Source organism: Talpa occidentalis, unplaced genomic scaffold (genome assembly GCF_014898055.3).
Source record: "Talpa occidentalis isolate TD23 unplaced genomic scaffold, MPIMG_talOcc4v2.1 talOcc4.12, whole genome shotgun sequence".
Taxonomy (NCBI): domain Eukaryota; kingdom Metazoa; phylum Chordata; class Mammalia; order Eulipotyphla; family Talpidae; genus Talpa; species Talpa occidentalis.
This window is the reverse complement of record NW_023601212.1, coordinates 21,201,236-21,223,992: the sequence shown is the minus strand read 5'-3', so window position 1 is coordinate 21,223,992 and position 22,757 is coordinate 21,201,236. Positions and strand designations below refer to the sequence as shown.

General features: G+C 37.5%; 1 long non-coding RNA gene across 5 annotated transcripts in view; it reads left to right on the top strand.

The window, feature by feature from the left end:
- LOC119240779 (uncharacterized) overlaps positions 1-19,307 on the top strand; it is a 274,220-nt gene extending 254,913 nt beyond the window's left edge. For 3 of the 5 annotated variants that reach the window (XR_008551061.1, XR_008551060.1, XR_005124193.2), the window contains one exon: positions 10,939-19,307. This is a non-coding gene — a long non-coding RNA (uncharacterized LOC119240779). The remainder of the gene's footprint in view (positions 1-10,938) is intronic. The other 2 variants (XR_008551062.1, XR_005124192.2) reach the window with 1 other exon arrangement.
- Positions 19,308-22,757: the final 3,450 nt, after the last annotated feature.

The following is a 22,757-nucleotide window of genomic DNA, read 5'->3' as shown; positions in this document are numbered from 1 at the left end:
TTAAATATAGACTTGAATCACTGCTCTTTTATCCCTCTACATGCCGGTTTCAAAGAAGTATTTGGACATTGTGGACTTTCTGTCCGTAAAGCAAACCCACCAAGACTCTGGAAACATACCACCTGCACTCACACATGCATATGTGCTTTAAATATCCCAGGGGATGTGGAACAATTAGGCAGGGAACTGCCTGGTGGTCTCTTTTACTTCTTACCCCCCTTCTTTGCCCTATTTGAAAATGTGATACCTGATCTGTGGGTCTAGCAAGCTGAGAATTTTTTTGTAGTTGTATATAATACACTGCCTGGCTTTCCCCCTGACCTGCCGGTGTATTTTTGGTCTCATTAGTAGTCAGGGAGATGCCTTCGTGCATCCGGTGCTGCGAGTCAGGGATGAGACACACTACAACAGAGAGAGGGAGCGAGCGCGAGAGGATATTAGAAGAGAGAGGCCTGTCTCCCAGATATGGAAGGAAGTGAGAAATGACAGGACGGCAAGCTTTGTATGTAGGAACCTGGCAGGGCGGGGGGAGCAGCGAGGAGAGAGCTGTGGATTCTCAGAAAAGGGGGGAAGCTGTAGGGAAGCTCAAGGTGATTAGAGGGGGATATTGATTCCTTATTCTGCCAGAGATTTAAGCAGGCATGTGAGGAATCTGCACCATGGTTGGCAAAAGGAGACCGGTTACCTCCTGTAACCAGACACTTGGGCTTTCCAGGAGCCCAGGGAGAGAGCCGGGAAGAAAGGGGGCAGTGTGGTCTAGGAAAATTCAACTTGTCGCTGATTTGTGCCTGATGCTTGCTGTCCGTCAGCAGCCTCCCTTACAATCTTTTTTCTCTCTCTTCCTTTTTTTTTTTTTTCCTTGCCTTCTCCTTCTTCACTGAAGCCTAGGGGAGCCAGTAAAGATTAAATGTGCTTTCTCAAAGGCAGCCACTTCATGCTGCTATGTCGAAAAGGCCATTATTATTATTATTTTTAATAGTAAAAGAAAAGGGGAGAGAGGCTGAGAGAGAGGGAGAGAGAGAAGCTAGGTATGGTGATGACGGACTAGCTTTTCTGGGAGGAAAAGGAACAGGGAAGGGAGAGGAAAGGCGAGCCCCTGACTGCATGGAGGATTGTGCCTGAGAAGAACCCACAGAGGTGAGAAAAAAAGTTGTCTTGAAGCTGGGGTGGGGGGGTGGGTGGTGCTGAATAGACCCTGTATTGGGGGAAAAGAGACATAATTTAGCTGTCTTGTTGGTATGATTCTATTTTAAAGGGGGGGGGAAGGAGGGGGAGCCTGGCGTTTTAACGGTTTTTTAGTTGCATATGAAAATAGATACCAAATATTTAGCATTTCTACTAAGTGCTGAGGCCCCCTCCAGTGTCTTCCTAGTGGGGGCTGCTTTGTCATTCTCTGTGACTAGCCAGCCATCTACCTTGCTCAGGCTGGAATAAAAGAAGGCAAAAAAAAAAAAAAAAGGAAAGGAAAAAAGAAAAGAAAAGAAAAAAGAAAGAAAGAAAGCAGAAAGGGAAGAAAAAAATTTTAAGAGTCATCTCCCCACCCACTTCCCCTCCCTTTCGGTTCATTTTTGGAGGCGGCACAGGAGCGGTCTTTGCATAGGAAAACCCAGCTCCCTTGCAGAGGGGGGAAAGCGACTCTATCAGGTACTGAAGCAGTAGCTGTCTGCGAAGATGGAGGGGGAATTATGCCTCGGATTCCTCGGAAATATTGGCAAAAGGCTTCAAAGGCTCCGCGGCGGGTGTGGGGCGGGGGAGATGTATCTCCTCAGCTTGCATCCACCCCTTCCCACTTTGCCTCTGCCGAATGACAGGCTGGTGCTGGCTCTGGGCGAGTTGGCCTTGACTTCAGCCAAGCAGCTGATGCAGAGGAGGCCCGGTTTGCAGGACTGGCAAAGTGCACGTTAAAGAAAGAAGGAAGAAAATTTTTAAAAGCAGCCCTGGAGAGGTTTCATTCTTTTTTTTTTTTTTTAAATAATAATAATAAGGATTTTTAGCTGAATAATTTCAAAATTCGATCCGCCCCAGTCCCTCCCTCCACTCCCACCAAACTGCCTTTTTTTCTCTCTCGTCAACGCATCAACTACAGAGTTACAGTCTCTAGATTTGGTGTATGGCTTCCTGCCCCCGCCTGCCCCTCCCGCCCGGGGCTCGTCTCGCCCAGGCTAGCTAGCGCCCTGCGATTCCTATTCTTCCCCTCTTGCTCGGAATGGTCCTGCAGGAGGCTGATCCCTGCTCCACAGGCACTGGGTGAGTTGAAAACGCTCTTCCTATTTATGCTTTTGTAGCCTCCAAATCCTACTTCTTGGTCTTCTCCTTCTGAATGCCCGATTTCTATGATTTTGCATGCGGTATGCTTGCCAGGGGAAAGAGATGCTTCGTGTTTTCTTTACAGTCATTTGTTGCTGGTAAATTCAAGTTTTGAAGAGACATTTAATCCTCCTTGCAGACCATGGTGTTCAAAGCAGGGGCATTTCTGGGTCAATTCATATTATTTTCCATTTTAGTAAACTCTTTTGCCCAAAGCTTCCAAGAGTTTTCTCTGATACACTCGCATTGTATGTTCAGGTATGTATGTGTGCCCACAGATTTTTGCCTGTGTGCATGTACCTCTATTTTTATCTAAATGGAATCTCAATTGTGTGAATTAAGGAAGCTCAGAGAGTGAGGGACTATCCTGCCACCTGTTTGTTGCCTTTTAGTCATGAACCTGGAACAGAAATTGCCTGTCATTCTTGTTTTGCTTTGTTTTGTCTCAAGAAAGAACAATTTGTTGCGCTCCTCTCAATCCCTGAGACCCTAACTTGTGATGTTTACCGTTTCAATCCACGGGTTAGGCTCTTGGGAGCTGTGAGTCGTGCCTTTGCATCCTGGAAATTTGGTGGAACTTTTTCTTTAAAGCAAAAACAAAAGAAAAGAAAGTTTGTCTGAAGTGATTGAGAACACCTCTGAGGTTTTCATTGTTAGATGGAATCAGGTGACCAGAAAGTGGCAGCTCCTGGATTTCTGTTCAAGTGGGTATATATTGTTAGGATAGCGTGTTGGCTGCTGTGTGGACGTATGTATATTATTGATGCCCGAGGCTTGTGGGACTGATCCACCATGGTCTATTCCTTGAGAGCAACACGCAGTACTGTTCGAGCGTAACAAGAACAGCTCAGTACCTGGTGCTTGACCTCAGAATGTATCAGCTGAAGTCCCAGCATGCCCCATGCCTCCAACTTTTAAACTCAACAGTTAATCTTAAAATTGTGCCCAATTAAAATGGGCATGTGAATATATTATATGTTCACTGCCTACACGCGGGTGTCATATATGGCTAGACGGTGAACACACGGACACAGACAGGGGCGAACCAGTAGTTTGGGCTAAAATATTAATAGGTGAAAAAATTCTACTTTTGTTATTCTGCAGGAAGGATGGAATTTATGACGTTAATAAAAATTAAATTTATATTACTTTGCAAGATTTCAGAAGATAAAATACAAAGAGATATAACCTTCTTGCTGGATGTCTATTTTCAAATGTTACACAAGATGAGTCTAAAAGTAATAGGGATTGGACATATGTTCTCTAAATAAATAAAAGGAAATAAACAACAGGACACCCGCAGCTATTGTATCCTTTAGGAGTAATCAGTACTGATATTTTTCCTTTTAAAACTGGAAAAAAAAATATCGTGATTTAAATTTAATCCGACATCGTTATTTATAACACCAAACTATACATTTAAAATTACCCTCTCTGAAGGCAACTGTTTAGGATTACCCAGTTTGTGGTTTTCTGAAAATACAACTTTTTGTAATAGAATAATTTTAGTGAATTAGGATCTCTATATTTGAAGAAGAGAAACAGTAACTTTCCTTTGTTGTGAAAAATCCCAAGGTACAATTTCATTTAAACAATATTGATATTCTTGGGCCAACGTTTGTCTTTTATTTTTGGGAAATACCTAAATCATCTCTGACTTCAAACGTTTTCTTCTTTAAAAGACTTTATGCTGGTTGTAACTTCATTTTATTCTTGTAGTTGAAGGTTAAGGAAACTGTTCCTTTCCCGTTTTTTTAAAGTGTTCATTGCAATTTTAGTCATTGACTCCAAATTGTAGGCAAGAAACCATTTTGTATCAGAAAATTGAATCGAGAAGATGAGCTGTGCAGCAATTACTCTATGCCTTTTGTCGAAACCTCTTGTGTAGTTGTAATATTTAAATACTACTTTCCAGGTTTTGATAGACTGTGCTTCAAAGAAGAGTTATCTGGTTTTCAAGTCCTCTTTTGGCTTATACACAATGGATTAATGATTTTCCCCCATCTTTGCTGATGTGTATGCATAGGTATTTGGAAATTATGGAAAGGCATCTATTTGACTTATGGACATATACTCCAGCATGATTCATATCGAATTTTGCAAAATATTTGGTGCTTTTTTGAAGTCAGAGTAATATATCTGCCGTTTATGAAAATGTATGCATGGATCAATAAAAACAGGCCAGAGCGAATTATTCTGTGATTTTTAATAACAGGATAGTAATTTAATACAAGTGATTCAGTTTGTATTTCCAGGCACTCTTTTGGTTTTTTACATGTGTTCAGGTGGATTTCCTATGTTCTGAGGTTGCTATCATACAACTGAACACACAGGCATTTAGGAGTGCATAACGACACACAAGATTCTATATTTCAGCAGGGAACTGCTTCAGTGGAAGGCAGGTTTCTCAACACCCCTTCTTCCTCACGGAGCCCATCAGTGAAGTTCAGTGAAATGAATAACATAATTGGTGGTTGGTTCAATCACTACCAGTCTAGACTAGCCCAGACGCATCAATTAGAGGGGGCTGTCTTTTAAAGGGAGAGTGCAACCGAAACAAGCAGGGCATTATTGATACTGATCTTTAAAAGTGCAAATCCAGCTTGGCAGATAAAAAAAAAAAAAATAAGGCGGGGAATTGGAGGGGGGTGCATTGCGGGAAGAAAGAGAAAGAAGTGAACTGGAGCTTTTGGACACAGAAGGACAGGAAGCTTGAGAGAAAAGGAGGGATAATGAGTGAAATGCAATGCAGCACCTCCTTGGAACACACAGTTACAATTCAGTTCACAGGGCATACTGGTTCACCGTATTTTTAACTAGATCTCCCCCCCACACCTCCTTTTTTTTTTAATTCCTTTTTTGCCTCTATTTCCAAAGAAGTGCCAACTCAAAACTAATGCATTTGGAAATTTAACAGCTCTAGGAAGCTCTAGTGAGAATAAAGCCAAGTAATACGAACCAGCCAAAACTCCTTTGCAGCTTTTTCCCCAAAAGAAAAATGAAAAAAAAAAAAAAAAAAAAAACCACATTTATTTTCAAGTCTCTTTTCCACCTTAAAAAAAAAAAAAAACTGTACTAATGAACAGTACTCATTTTAAATCCAGCACCTGGGAACTGATTTTATGGCCAAGACACCTTTAGGTAAACAACTCCTAGTTTTCTTTTGAATACAGTAAAATTATGAAGAATGTAACAAAAGGGTTTGGTAATTTGGTGGCTTTTTTTTTTTTTTTTGATGGATAAAAGACAGATGATTTAGAAAGCGTTAGGAACACATCAAGCCCCAGGGAAAGAAAATGTTTGATTGGTATTAATTAAAACACTGCTAATATATTCTAATAAAATCAAATTTAACATTCTAAACTAATCCGCTTGGTATGTCAAAGGAAAAGAAAAGTATTATCTTATTTGCATCTCTGCAAGCCAAATGCATTTGCTCATTCAGCAGAATTAATTTTTATCACCAGCCTGTTTAATCTCCTCACAGATTTAGTCAAACTTATTCTTTCAAACTAAAAAGGATCAGGGCAGGGAATCCATGAAGATATTGGGAAGACTAGCGACTGTATTTAACTGGTTGTATATTTTACGATATTCTTTTCTCTTCATTCTCTGTAATGGGGTATGGAGGGAAATGGTGAGACCACAGAGAGAATGATGAATGGTTCGTTCATTTTTCCTCTTTCTCTCCTTCTACCTATCAGGTTATTTAGGAATTTCAGTTGCCAAATATAGGAGTGGCATATATTTACACAATTGATGTCAGTCTGTTGATTAATAATCTAGTTTATGTCTAATTTCAGTATCTCTTACTGTAAATTCTTAATGAAAAGAAGGATTTAAAATGAGAAATCAATTGCCCTTCCCCAATTACTTTCCACTGTATTCTTTATAAGAGAAAGTGGGGAGGTGAATATAAAATGTTATCCCCCAAGAACTGAGTTCTTTGTTTCATTTTTAAGTCAACATTCCTACAGAAAAATCCATACTTCTATGAAACAGTGAGTTTTATGCTCTTCATTGTTAAATTTTCACAATGGATAAACTTGTCCCAAAATGACATCATAGCCAAAATGTTTCTCCTCTCATTAGTCTCCCATGATTATGATAGCATATGTAAATATGTGTTTAACACACACACAAAGATTGGACCATAAATATTGAGGGCCACTTTGTATATTTTGAAAGTGAGGAATTCTGCCACTATCACGGAGATGTAGACTCCTGACAAAAGTACTGATGAAATGCCTTTTTGCTCCATTGCCTTTTTCAGTTCTTCAACGTAAAAGAGCAATCGCAGTTCAGTTTCACATGTATTGTTCTATAATCCAAGCAATAAATGCTAATTAGTAATGCTCAAGGATCCGACCATTCAGAGTAATTATCATAATTTACTTCTTCCTTGTTAAAGACATTCCTTGCTGATTAAAAAAAAAAATTAAATCGTCGGTTTTACCCTGGCATTGCAGTGGAAATGCACTGGAGAGATGTGAAGGTATAGTAATATCGTACTGACTGCATTCGAAGTCACGACATGTGCCTCTTAGCTTATTCCAAATGGAATTGCAACTTAATTTCTGAAAAGAAATTCATGTAAATGCATAAAGTTTTGCATGTGTACCAGGAATGTATGATTTTATTTTATAAACCCCTAGGCTCCTCCTTCCCAGCCCACCCCCTTTCTAAAACCACTTACTGAGCAGAACAAAGGAAACTGCTAACTATAGAGGCATCATTAAGTGTGAACAGCAACAGCATGATAAAGTATGTGATATGACAACATATTTCATTGCACAAAAGTGCAGATAATTAAATAATTCAATAGTTACCCTGAGTAAATTAGCAGAAAGATCTTTAAGGAGGAATCAAGAAAATGGATCCAATCAACTTGAAGAATATGCTCCATTCTGTAAGACGACCACACACACACACATACATACACACATATGGATATGTATATATATGTATACACACATATATATGCATATATATTTGATTATTTGATAATTGATTAATTCATACAGAAAAATGAGGACAAAAGCCTATCCCTCAAAATGGAGCTTTGATCTGGTATACTCTTTAGGACAAATTAATTATGTGTTTTATAAGAGCAGAATTTAATGTAAACTCTTGTTTTCAGTCAAAGGTATAATCTGCCATTCTATTGTACATTTCTCTTTTATCAGTTAACCTAAAAAATCAACTCCTTAGCTTTTCGATTCATTGCCTCAGAATATATGTAGCCTTCCCCACATTTTCTGATGAGGATCATGGTTAAGTGTGTTTCTCATTGCTTGAAGCAAATAAGGATCCTATGCACAGAAGGACCAGAATAAATAACCATGCTGAATATTACATTTGGTGGCACCCTCCCCCCGTGCTTTATCTATCAAGGTAATATCCCCACTGTTCATTGTTCATTGGTCCTTTAAGGGAGAGCTTCAGCTTTTACTTGAGGGTTGTAAGCACATTAGAGGAATAATTCCCTTTGGATACTATACAGAAGGAGCCACCTGCAAAATGTTGATGCTGTTATTGAAATCTCAAGTGGAATCAGCTTTCAAAAAATTAGATATTAGATACATCCGATATAATTTGCAATGTGTAATTATACTAATGTGCATATAGTTGTGTGTTGCTTTACATGTTGACTACTTGAGATTTTTTTTTTCCTTGGGCATTTCTCATCAGTTGAAATGACTCCTGAGTAGAATGTTTTTAAAGTCGGCTTTAAAAAAAAAATCCTTGTTAATTAAGACAAGAATAAAAGGACTCTACTGCCTGTGTTCTCATGCAAATATGAATGTGTATGCCCTAGATGTTGGAAATTAATGATCTCTAAAAGGGTTATTATTGTTGACTTGCACTGTGTTATTTGTAAAAACATTTGCCACTCTTTCTGATTTAGTCTTCATCCTGATTTTGGCCAACTTGAAATAATAAAGAATATTGGAATAATGAATCTTACAAGAAATCCATTTCCCTTATTGAAATAATGGGCTAAAATGCCAGGGAAATGGCCTTAGGCAGAAATAATAATTTTAATTCAATCAAAGTAAGCAAAATCTTAACAATAATAAACAATTCCTTTTCTAATTTTCCTCCGTTTTGTATGGCACATGATGAGTGCTGCAACTCTGCCTTAGGACGTCTGTGCACTAACATCAACTTCCCTTTTGGTGTCTCCACATGACACCAGATATCTACTGGCCCCACTGGAGCCCCCCTCCCAACCACCCCCGAGGATCTGACCCCTGACGATCTAGCTGTTTCTGAAAAACTCCAGGCAAAGCAGTGGCCAGTTGATTGGCCAGCCTGGCACTCGGTGCTTGTTATGTGCTCAGTAGGTGAAGATGCTCTTGATGCAAATTTGGGAAATCATTACCATCAGATCACAGAAGACCCCTAAGCAAGGCAATGCAAGGGTCCTAATTTATGCTTATACATTTGGGAGACAAAAAGGACTCCAAGGAGGCTCATGTTGAGATGATATAAGGTATTACTCATTCCAATTAAGTAGGGATAGGCCCCAAAGGAAACTGATTTGTTAAACATTTGACTCATGATAGATACTTAAAATATGATGGTTCACATATTTATACTATTTATCCTCCAAATTAATTTTAATAATGAAATCCCTGTGACAAAAGAGACATTTTGCATGGCCTCTATCTATGCAATACCAAAGCAACATGTTGTTTTCCTTTCTGTTAGCTTGTGTATATGGGTTTTCCATTATTAGCAACCCAAAGTCTCACCCCAAAATTGTGTGTAACATCCTCCTTCACTCCAAAAGCATTTAATTTATCACACGTATGTCAAAAGCTTATTACCACCACCTCTTCACTCTGTGTTCACAAAATAATGCTAAAATTTGTAAGATGTATTATTTAATTATTTGGAGGGGATTAGTTATTGCACTTGATAAAGAACAAAAACTGCCTATTAACAATATTTAACACTAGGTTGTTTTACAGGTTTTACAGAAACGTATATATTACACCTACCATCTAGAGAATCAACATCTTTACAGTATCGAAAGTGTTTAGGGCATTGAGTAGGGAGATGTGGTAGTGTCTGTCTTTTGGTGTGCCTAATTCATTATGCATCTACATTGTGCTAGCATAATGAAGAGGCTGACAATAAAGGCTTGAGTTAAATTAAAATCCACCTGCAAAGTATATTTCATTCATCACAACTTTTGTACAATAAAAGAAGCATGAATACAGCTCTTCCCAAATATCCTTTTCTGTGAAATGAGTGGGTTGGTCTCTAAATTCTCTGACTGCTCTGGGAATTGTTGAAGCTATTCTGAAGTCTAGAGGTACAAATACAACTCCAGGACCCTGGTATCCGGAGTCTATTTGTGCCAACAGTTGCCTTTTAAAGTTATATTTGATTCCACCTCCAGATTCTGTATTTACTAACATAGTTTGTCTTGATGCTAAGATGGTGAAGACTGAAGTTCATTTTCAGGAAGGGCAGTGACAGAAAAGAGGAACAGCTGAAGAATCTAAAAAGCTACACAGGGGGAGAAAGACATTTTTGATCTGAGTTCTAAGTGCATTTCCTTCAGTGCTAACAGAAGAAACCCAGACAAGCACCTGCTTTTCTATTTTAAGGCCCCATCTTTAGTCCTGCCTTCATTTAATTTCTTGCAGCATGGCTGTTTTTTTTTTCCCCCATTGGGTGGATGCCTTTGTATTCACTTTTCCCTTTCCACTCGATTCATTTCAATCATGGTACTATTCCCATCCACAGCCTACAATAGTTACATTAACACCACACTTTCCAAATGAAATATGAACATGCTCAAAACCTCCTGAAAATTGCCCCACCCCATCTTCTAAAACCAGTCGGAGTGAACAGTGTCTTGAAAGAAATCAATTTGCTGCTCTCCTTGCCTTCCAAGTCATTGAACTTGCTTGCACCCTCTTTTATCCCAGTGCACACTGTTTCTATCCCTATACCTTTTCCACATTTCAGAAACCTTTCTTTCCTTCCTCCTCCTGCCCTCCCTCTACCCTTCCCTTCTACCTCTTCCCTCACCGTTCTTTCTTTCTTCCCCCGCTTCCTTCATTCTCTGTCTCTTTTTCTTTCTTTCCTTCCTTATCTTTTGTTCTTTCATTCTTGCAGCGAGTGCCATGCGTCTTGCTCTGAGCTAGGCACTAGAAATATAAAGACAAATACAAGGAATTGACATTGACTCCTGGCAAGTCTGGGGACTTTCTTCATTCCTGCATTGCTAAGCAGTTTTGTACCCTTAGCTGTTTTATTTTGTATTGAGTCCTTAGATTTATTTAAATGTGTCCTTAATGTCCTGTGTTCTTCTGTTCTTTTTCTACATGTCCTATTCAGTAAGTTGCCTGTTGGATCAACCTGAAGCTTTTCTTACAGAGCATTTTCTTCCAGAGTGATTAGCGTGGTGCTCTCACACCCACGCAGGCAATACCGTTCTTGACTGATTCTTGAGCAAGGTGAATAATGAGAAAAAGCTTTTTTTTTTTCTGGTGATGTGGCATTTCACTTGTAGTTAGAAACAGCATGGCCCCAAAGTATCATTACATTTATTTATTTTTATTAAAGAGTCAATGTGATAACTTTCTGTGACATGTTCTGTTATTTTTTTAGTTGTGTTGATGTTCCTTTCAGCTGGTCCTATAGCCCCCCCTCCTCAGGAATGTCTCCCCAATGAAAGGACAAAGAAGGCAGAGACTGATGACTGATGGACACTCAAGCCAACTGTGAAGTTGAAAGAGAGAAAGCAGTCACCTGAAGACACCTCTCCTGCTAACCAACACACCCAAGTGGTGCAGTTTCAGCCAATAGAACTCTCAGAACAAGAAACATAAAAACTTAATAATGACACATAGATTTCTAAACGGCCAAGGACTTTCCCTTCCTCGTGTGTACACCTCTGTTTGTATTTAAATTCAGTGTGACATTTTCTTTTCTTTTTTTCCTAGTGTGAATATGCTTATTCATGCACCAATTCAAAGATCTAAGATTGCACAAATGTGTTAAAATTTGAAGGAACAAGATTAATACTCTAGAGTTTTAGCCACACACAGAGTTTGATCTTAAGAATGACTTTAGAGAGTATAAAATACTTTTAAATGAAGTCAGAGACAACTTAAAGGCTAAAGCCATGGTGGAAACACAGTTTAACAACTACACATTATTTCACCTGACACTCACCAGTCTCCATAGATTGGTCATTGTCACATGCTCCAGGAGGCCTCTATAAAGAGTTAAACCTAGTTAAACAGAGGTACAGAAACCTTTAGAGATATAAGTAATAATTCAGGTCACTAGATGATGAAAGCGAAGCAAACCAAAAGATTCAACAAGGAGCTCAAAGAATGTCACCATAAACTGGGTGGAACTGGTCTCTTCAGGGAAAAAAGTTCTCAGATAAAGAAAATCTAAGTTGAATCTTAAAGAATGTTGAAGATTTAGATAAATGGAAAGTAAGGAGAAAATAGAGTCCTTTAGATGGATCCAATACAGTAAATAAAGCTATAGGGGAAGGAATCAGCTCGGTGAGTTTAGGGAATTATGAATACACATGTCTAGCTGACTTCATCCCAGACATCTCATACCAATGCATGTGTATGTGTATCTCTATAGATACACACATACATGGTAAAGCCTTTATACATACTTTGCCTCTCTTATCCCAGATGTTGCCTAGAAATATGTTTGTTTGTTTGTTTTTTGCTATTAAAGCAACTGAGAGTGATTGGTGCTAACATGGAGAAGTTGCAATTTTTCTGTTAACCTAATAATAATTGGTATTTATTGAATTCTCACTGTATGTTAAGCATCTTACATACTAACCCACTTAAGCCTCACAACACTCCTGAAAAAATTAGATATCATCCCCATTCTACAGATAAGTAAACTGAGGCTTAATAAGGTGAAATAACTTGCCAAAGTGCCATGTACAGGACTCATATTCACAACTGGGATTACAAAGCTCATGGTCTAAAGCACTATGTGACAAAATTGTGATTAGTGTTATAGTATTACCACTTCAACCCTTCTTGACCTCTTTCTGTGGTAAACACATAGGTACTTTAATTATCCCCTCAAAAAATTTCTGTTTTCTGGTTAAATTACACTAGAGTAATAAAATAGATTATTTGAAAAAAACTGGGAATTGGAGTTTATCAGTATTTTAGCTTTTTGTGTGCGTGTGTGTAAAATCTCGTATTTGTTAAGAAACAAAAAAGGGAGGGGAGCTTAATGGCCATCTGTTATAATATGCTTGCTTTTTAATAGAGGAGATAAATCCATACAGACTGAGTGATTTATAGATTATCACACATTCAAGTGTGTCAGAGCTAGGTCCAAAAACCAGGCCCTCCAACCTAATCGTAGTGGCTCTAGAACTATCTTTTCTCAAAAACACATGAACCTGAATTTGATCAATGAAACATTCTGTTGGGGTGATCAGAGAGCACTGTAATTAGGAGATTGCTTCATTTCTGCATCACTTTAGCTTCCACCTCAATGGAAAAAGCAAGCTATGATTTAACATTTTTAGATATCGGCATAGTCAATGGTCCATCCCTAAAGAACACATAATGGCCCAAATTACATGTACAATGATAATCTGTAGTTATTAAGAATTCTTGGTTCACCTTAAAAAATAATCTCATAATGAGCTTTTTCTTGACCAGCTTTATGCAAGTATGTATTTGTAAGTGCTTCTGCATGAGTATTTATATATGACTGTTTCAGTATTCCTTATGTTTTTTGAAAATATCAATAGTTATTTACTATTGTAATCCTCACTTATCCATGTAACTAATTCAAGAATACTTCATTCATTACAAGCGAGAATCAAGGAAATCGCACTCTTATTTACATGCCCCTTTGTATTTGGTTGGCATTTAGCAGTGATTAATAAAGTGGTCAGCTGGATAACACAAAGGTTCAAAATGTAATTCCATCTTGAAGGAGTTGGTTTGGCTAGGTCTACTTAAGGACAAACATCTAGACATTTGGAAGTACCTGGATATTTGACTATTGTAAATTTTTACTTAGATATCTGGGATAGTTAGACTTAAAACTCCTCATGTCTTGTTTTAAAAATGATGATTATTGGCAGTATCTCACATAGTTCTCATTAAGTGAGTTCATAAATAAACAGGGTTCTTTAAAGAGTAGCCAAGCACAAAGTGTGACTTCATTGACATTTTATGACTTTGTCATATGTCCCTAAGCCCCCAATAAAGGCATTGTTGCATCAACTATGAATTTGTGTTGATTTCTTGGAAGAGCATCCCCTCATAAATTGTTTGTGTTCACCAGTGTATACCAAAGCTAGTTTCAGGATGCGCGAGGAACAAAGAATATAATGTGGTGGGAAATTTTAAATTTAGAGATAATTCCTAAACAATCCGATGTTGCCTTTAAATAAACAATACTATTATCTACCCATGTCAGAAGCCAAGGTGTGATCCTTGTCTTTCCTCTTTCCATCTGCCACGGCCAGCCAATCAAGGTAAATATTTTTGATTTTCCCATCTTTCAGTTTTCAAATATGTCCTTGTCTCCATATTTCTGTTACTACAGTTAAGACAACACTCCTGTCTCCCCTGGGCTACTCTATTATGCCTCCAGTTTTCCGCTTAATGCTGTCAAGTAGAAATCAGGGAAATCTCTCTAAAAAGTACATATGATTATATCATTTCACAGTTTCAAACTTCTCACTGGCTTCCTGTTGCCCCTGAAATGTCATAACACCTAGAGCCTTTTATATCCTGAATCCTGGCCCATGTTCTTCTCTGGACTCATCAAGTACCTCTGCCACTGCTCTTCTAGGCCCTTGCCATGTATCTTTGCCCTTTCTTAATGTTCTTTTTATCTTCTTGACTTTTCCACATACTTAACTTTATGCTCAGTACTAATCTCCTCTACCCTTCCCAGAGTCGATCACTGTCCTTCAGGTCTCATCCTCGAAGTCATTTCCTCTGGGAAGTCTCCACCCCTAGTATTGCCACTACCCCTAAGACAAGCTTCCTCGCCTGAGTACTTTCTTCTGTGCTTACCTCATATTAGCACTTACCACCCTGATTATAGCTTATGTGCCAGGCTCCTTCATCTGAATACGAAATTCTAGAGCTGCCTTGCTCAACAGGGTGACTAGTATGCACCCTACTGAATAACAAAGAGATACAATTCCATCACCATGAAAGTTCTACTAAACAGCATTGTTCTAAAAGACCAGTGCTGTTTGATGTTTGTCATTTTACCCCCTTCACTTGAAATCTTTTTTAACTGGAGATTGTCACCTCAACCACAGCACAACAAATGATTTGAGTGACAATTTTCTCAATTCTCCCAGGGATGATAAATAAGTAAAACTATACTGTATGTGTAAAAGGAAGTTAATTCACTACAGGGTATTAGGATTTAAGTCTACCTTAAATCCATAGTAAAGAAAATCTATGATCACATTGCTTGGTACAATGTAAGTACCTCATAAATATCTACTGAATGAAGGAATGACATATATATTAGACCTTTTGTTTTATTTTCACTTACATGTGTGGAGTCAAGTCTAGATTCCAAGGGACCCCGTTTTCTAGAGGATATGGTGATCGATGACTTGCTTATATCCCAAGCAGAGTTGAATGGCTTCACTACAACAGGATTATCCTATATTTTACTCTCCTCCATTATTTACACTGGCAAACAAAAGTAGAGAATTGAGTTTTTATTCAGTGAATAAGGCCAAAGTGAAAATGAGCAAATTATACCAGATTTGATAAATTCTAATTCTTTTAGGCATTGACCAGTTTTAAAATGTTCATTGTTGCCTGAGCACCTCCTGTATGTCAGGCATTTTGTTAGGTCTTGGGGATAAAAAAGGGGATAAAGTGGACACAGTGTGCTTCTAAGTAAAGTAGCAATAATAAAATTATTTCTGGCCCTCTCCCTGCACTGTACTTTAAACAGGAGTTTTCAACATGACTACACATTGTTATCACCTACAGACTTTAAAAATCATTGATACCTGAGTCCTTCAAAAGATTGATTTAATTAGTGTGGGTGTGGCCAAGAAATTGGGATTGATTTTTAAAGTCTTATGGTGATTATAATTTGTAGCCAAATCTGAGATTTATTTACCTGTGGGGACAGAGCTCAGGGATCAAGAACTTTGGGTATTATTAATTGACAGCATATTAAAAACAAAAAGAGAAACGTTAAAAATTATCGGACTTATCTTCATTTTACTTTTTGTTCCTCAGAATATGAATTCGTTCTTAAGAGACACTATGTTGTCCAAGTCAACAGCCAGTTCCTGACTGAGATAAAATCTGATTCCAGGTTTCTGACTAACAACAAACCTCTTTTGCTGAGACTAAACTGTGTCAGGGAAAAGAAAAATACAATTATCTTGAAATCAAAAGACAACATCTACTGTAGTCATAATTTTTAAAAGCAAGAATTGAATTGGTACCTATTTGAATCCCCAGTACTCAAATTTTTCTGCTAATCAAATGTGAGCACTATAGACTCATTTTGTTAGATTGCAACTTCTTTTTTGAAAAATGTACCAGTGTGTATATGGATCTATAACTATATGTGTGTATGTATGGATATGTGTGTATACACACACACATAAACTGTAAAGAGGGCAAGATCCCCAGAAGCCCCAATAATATTCTTACAAATTCAAAAATAAATATGCATATGTTAAACTCCACACATATTTGCCTTTAAATGTGAACTACTCTATAGCAGAAATGGTAGTGGGAGGAGAAAATAAAAGAGTTCATTGTGCTCCATATTCTCTGTTCCACCCACCTTATTACATGACATTCCATTGAGTTTAACATTTCCAGCACAGGTAAAAATTGCCAGTCTGTCCTTATGAGTAAAATTGACTTTGAAAAGTAACTACCATTTAAAAAGGTACTTCTCTTAGCTTACCACCACACCTCACTTTTAGATTCTACTCATAGATTAAGAGAATCCAGGAACCATAAACCATCTAGTCTGCTCTTCATCCACATAAGACCAGATAGTGAAAATGTGCCTTTGCATTTTTTAAAAGCATCAATGTAAAACTAATGTTCACATAGTCCCTTCAAAACTCATTTCAGTGTTCAAGAGCCTACACAGTTGGGAAATTCTATTTTATTTCGATCCCAAGTCCCTCACGCTGTCGTTTAATCCCATTTTCTCTTGTTCCCTGTGGAGAGAAAGAACAGCTGGTCTCCATTCTCTCTAAACTCAATCCCTTCATGTCCTTAAAGACACCTACCTCCCAGCCCTCTCTTCTCTGGAATACATAAGAGTTCTCATCAGGAAAATGTCTCTCTCGGATTGTGCATATTTACTGCATATCACATATATTCATGCTCATCACATGTTCATAAGAAAAACAAGCCAAGGCCAAGAGCAAAAACAAGCAAATGTATCATTGTTTTTGTGAATGAAGTTACAAATCCAATAATTCACACTGAATACATAGTTGTGAATGATAATCTTCCAATTATTATGTGTCAAAATTAACATAATTTCTTTTTAAAAGTATTGGCAATCTGTTGCTTTTAGAGAGGTGAATTAGAAATTCAAGATTAGGTTTCAATTTCCTTTTTGCAAGTTCTCCCTGTGCTCTGCAATGGAATATTCCATTCAGCATTCCACAGCAGGAGCCACCATTGCTTTGACAAAAATAGATACAGTATTGGAACATTCAGTCAATGGAGTAATCCAATTGTCTGAACATTCTTTTCTGCTTTGTCATTTACATTTTAATAAATCCCAGAATATGTCAAGCTGTATCGAGTTGTACCAAGTGTAGCTAATAACATGCAGTTACCAGATACAAGAGGAAATCATAACATGCAAGTCCTGCAATGCATCAACATTTGGTTTGTGTGTATTTTTGGTTCCTACATGTTAAACTGGGATACTCTTAAAAATGGATATTTAGCAGTCTTTGCTATTACCAACATGCTGTAGGGAGGGTTTCTCTACTTAATTGATCTAGGAACGCTGGCATCTGTTAGCCTCAAGGATGGCACTATATATAGCTAGCAAAAATGTGGAATGTTAAATCATCATCTTATGACTATTCCTCTGCCAGTTTATTGGCTCTCCTTTCATGAGGCTCAGATAATCACACTTAATGTCACGACACCAAGATTTGGGACAAACCAGTCTTGAAAAATATTGTGTGTGTGCGTGTTGTCATTGACCTATATGCAAACTTAACTGCATGCATATATTGGCCACCAACTGTTTCAAAATTTGGAGAGATTCTGTATTCCTGGTTTGACAGAGACCTCTGGGATTTCACAATGTTGTAGAGCTGTAATGGTAGTGAAGTAAGTCTCAGCACATTGGGAACTCTCTGGTGCAGGTATGTACATAGAGAGGAGGATTCTTCAAGAATGAGACTTTTCACATTAGTTTCTCTTAATTAATATAACATGGGACTTGAGGCTTAAACCTAACTCTGGTTTAATCCTTTGTATTTAGTTACCTAAGTCACTTAAATTAGCCCATCAGAAAACTCTCACTTTAGGCTTCTCCTCTCAACCTTTCCATCATTACCTCTTATTAGCTTCCAGAGAATGAGGTTTATTTCCTGCCATCAAGTTAATCTGATTAGTATTAAACATGTAATAAACTCAAGGACTAACGAGAATCACTTGGTTTTTCCTCATGCTTACAGCTGTTAAATGCTTGCCATGAGACTGTGAGCAGTACACCATCATGATGTGGGTTTGGGTATCATGTTGAGGAGAGTGATAACATAGCTAGCAGTGATGACATGGACCAAATGCAGTGGCATTGTAATGCATAAATGAGGTCATCAGTGTTTGTTGATTCCCAGAGTTGTTTCTTCCTCTGCCTACAGGGTTAGAACTGGTATATTCAGTGGGAAAGTGTGACCTAGCTAACAGTAGGATTATTACAGTATCTTGAAGATCACAAGAGAATGATGACCCATTACAATTTCCCCATTCACTTAAAATGTATCAACATTGGCTGTCATAAAATATTACAATGATTATAGGGTAATGGGTTTGGATTTGGATGAACTTGAGATAATCAACTGATGATCTCATCAAAATTAAGGAGAATTTTAGGGGTGTGTTGGTGAAGTCAAAAGGCACAGTTGAAAGTTTTATGAATCAAAGGTGATATACTTTAAATATAACTATAAATAATTCCTTTAAAATTTCTGAAGTTGACTCAGCTCTTCTGTAAAATAACAAACATGGTAGTTGACTTGTCTTGATTTTATAAAGATACTGAAAGAAATTATGGCCAGTGTTTAAGAAGGCTCCTATATTATAAACCATTGACCTTTAAACTACATACATTAGCAGAGAAGAGCAGGGATGCAAATGCTATACAAAATGAATATGGTGTTTATAATGCAATTTTGATGTTTGCTACTGCCAAATTTCTTTTTAAATTCTAGAGCCAAAATACATTCAATCATGAAAAAACCATTGCGGCTATCTAGTCTACCTTTTGCTTGAATTTTTTCTGCTAGTCTCTTGTGGATCACCTCTCTAATCAACCATTCCACCTTTGGACAATTCAGAGTGTTTAAACACTTTCTTCTTTTATCAAGGTTTAGGAGTCTCTTCCATCATTCCAAGTTTTACCCATGAGATATACAATGTAAGTCTGATCAGTCTTTTCCTATTGTCAATTCATAGACAAAGGAAGAAATCATGTTCTTTCCGTAGTCTCCTTTTCTCAGGGCTACACACACCGAGCACCTTCAATCACTATCCCGAAGGCATTATCTCAAGTACATTGATCACTTATAAGTTGTCTCTAAAATTTGCCTTTTTAAATATGTTATTCAGAATTGAATGTGATTTTCTAGATGTGGACTAACAAATGGAAAGCAGACATGTTATGATCACTGAAAAGAAATTGTCCCTAAGTGCTCAATTTTTATGAATAAAACCTGTTAATTTTCTTAGCAATCATTAAGCAGTATTGATGCATATTAAAACTCTTAAGTCTGTTTTGTGTCTGACATTGTCAAGCATCACTTCCTTTATCCTTAGATTCAACCCACTATCTTATTCCCCCAATATAATTTTTTTTATTTTTTTTTATAGAGGCATGTTTTATTTATTTATTTTTATTTGTTTGTTTGTTTGTTTGTTTGTTTTTTGGTTTATACATGCACTGGGTACAGTCAGAAGCGCGGGAGGGTGAGAGAATTCACCAGAGCCAGAGTAGGGAGCAGAGCAGGCAGAAGGACCGAAGTACACTGCTGAGGGGAGCAGCGGGCGGCAGGAGAGGTCTGCGCGCCATGTGGGACCCTCCTCCAGTGGCCGGGAAGCAGCCAGGGATCGAACCGGCGCCACGAAGGCCACGGGCAGCTTCGCAACCCAGCGCTCAACCGCTGCGCCACCGGGGAGGCCCTCCCCCAATATAATTTTTATCCTAATTAAGATACCTGATATATTAGATATTTCTCTCAGTGTCATATTATTCACATATTTGACTCAAACTTTCCTAAAGGGATCATAAGAAGGCTTGTTAAGTGAGTTGTTGAAAATCTGTCCATACATGTCCATGCATCCTTGTACTTATCCCATATAATAAGGTAAAAGTAAATGAAATTTTAAAAATCTTGGTTCTTCACTGTAGCAAAAATTTTTCTATAAAAGTAGAAGGAATTATGTCAGGTGGGTATGGTCTGTCATCTATTCAAGGGCTCTAGTTACCAAAGTGCCAAGAGAAACCCATAATAGGGCATCATTTCATTCAATGCAAATTATTACAAGAAATTGAAATTCATGATAAAGTAGTTCCACATCTGGTCCCAGAGGTCAGAATTCTTAGCAAGGCTCCTGTGTACGATGTTATCAGGTGGTTTATGCTACCCAGAAACATTTAAGGTGCGCTTTTTATTCCTTTCCTCACCCCTGTGCTGAGACTTGGCAGTTCTCTGTACTCTACTTTTTTGGGGCTCTTTCAGCTTTTACTGGTTTTCTGAAGAGTTATGGCTCTTCATAAGAACAACAACAACAAAAGCAAAACAAACAAAACAGAAACAAAGACTATCTTTGAATATTAAATTTCATTTGATGATACAACCACATGTAGAATGTAACCAGTGTTCTGAACTCCCCAGGGGGTTGGGGGGTGTAAAGAAAAGAAGCCCTTTCCAATGGTTTTCTCGTTGTCTTTGTCCCTAAATCACTTCCTCATGTTCCTCTATTGCTATCTCTGTTGACAGGAGGGATGGTTCAACATTTAAAGGTCTGCTCATCCCTCCCCTTCTGTTCTAGTGATGGTGAACTCCACTCACTACCATCATTCCACTTACAACCACTAACCAACTTGAAGTGGTTCTTACACTGGAACATGCATCAAAACCATCCTAGAGAACTGTTAAGCTCCAGATTTTTGGGTCCCTTCCCCAGAGTTTCTGATCAAAATAGTCAGGAGCAGAGACTTAGCGTGTGCATTTTTGTCAGGTTTCCAGGTGAGGCTGCTACTATTGGTTCTGGGACCATACTTTGAGAACCATTGCTCTAATAGCAAACCATAATGTCATTCTCCTTCAACTATTCCATCAATGAAATAAATGTAAATACCAGTTCTTTTCATTTTCTTTAGTAACATCTGTTTCCAGAATTTTCACTGTTAGGGTGACTCTTCACTGAACTATTTCCAAATCTTTTGCTGGATGGCTAGAGCTGATGGCTAAATACAGCTAATTCTGACATAAAAAAAAATAACAATAACATCTATATTTCTATGATGTATTTCTCTCAAGAGGTTAACACAGTGCTTTTTAAAATCAATTATCTCTTTTGTCTAATATTCATGTAATATCATCATATGTTGATAAAGGAGACATTTGAGGGAAGAGATATTCAGCAATTATACCATATGATATGCAGGACAAGATGTGAACTCAGCTCTCCTGACTCCTGGTTCACAGCCTTGTTTGAATTCTTGGGGGATATGTGTAATTTCTAAATCCAAAGTCCATTCAGCTCATTGAGTCAAAGTGAACTTTTTTGATCTATTAATAAATATATTGTAAAAAAATTAAAAAATCACTTAATTTTGTGTCCACATTGTCACTGGTTGTGAAGATAAAAACTAAGCCTAATTTGAAGAACTCTACTCAAACCATATGAAAAATTTAAACTCTTTTGCCTTTATTTCAATAATTACAATAACAGCTCTTAACTGTAATCCACCTTGACTGTTCACTAAACACATAAATTTCAGTGCAGTTTGTCTCCAGATTTTATCTGCTATAATAAAATAGCCTTCTGCTTGGTTCCCTAAATTGGTTATAACGTTGTTTCACTTTTACAATCTTACTACACATGAGATAATTAGGAATTTCTGCATTTGTCATATTCCTGATTTTCTGTACTACATATTTCTGAAAACAAAAGTGAGAGATTAAAGGGAAAGCAGTTTCTCAGCACACCACGCTTATTTACATTATCTCAAAGTCCTTTAGCTCCTTAATCCCCATGGTCCTCTCACTGCTTTTCTTATATCCTGTCCTGTCTTCCTATCATGACAAAGAAAATGAAGACTCTGACATATTATGAAACCATAAAGCTGGATTAGATGGGTTTTTAAGGGTTGTATTGTTTGCCCCTAAACCATCGTTGTAAAAGTGAGATTCCAACTGTTCGACTGACATACAAATTGCCATCAGTAAGGTATTAGAAGGAATCTCATTTATTACCACCAAGGAAATAAATAACACCAATGGACTGAATGTCTTTCATCCAAATGAGACTAACCAAATCAATTCAAATCATTAGAATACATTATATCCAATTATATATAAATCTGCCTTGTAAATAGCCACTTACCTGTTTGCCCAGAGCAATGGAATGCTTTATGGTAAAGTAACAGATTTTTTTAAATTATAGAATCAACTGGCAAAATATTTTAATGGGTTGTTACCTATTTTGTACTTAATTCATTCAATAAACATTAATTGAGGATCTACTACATCCTGGGAATACAAAGATGAATAATACATAAACCTGGTCCTTACAATGCTTACTTCATAGGAGGGAATAGATATGTAAGGAAAATTACTACCTATCTCTGCTTTAACTGTATTCAATCGCAGGAAAATTCATGGTGTGAATTCCTGCCTGATTCATGGATGGGAAAAAAGGGTGAAGAAGCTGACAAAAATATCTCAAGGATAGTATAAAATGAGCATCTGATAGATAATACATCACAAAAGGTCAAGTTCAATGCCTTCCAAAGAATCAGGTCAATGCCCATCTTTAAGTTAAGCAAAACATAATGAGGAAGGTGGGTTTGTGCTGGAATGGTAAGCATTTGAATCCAAAGTCAAATAAAAATGGCTTTCAGATTATCTAGGATGTTGTGATTCCATTTTGTATTCTTCTGGATAATTAAGTACATTAAAAACATATTTGCAGAAGAAT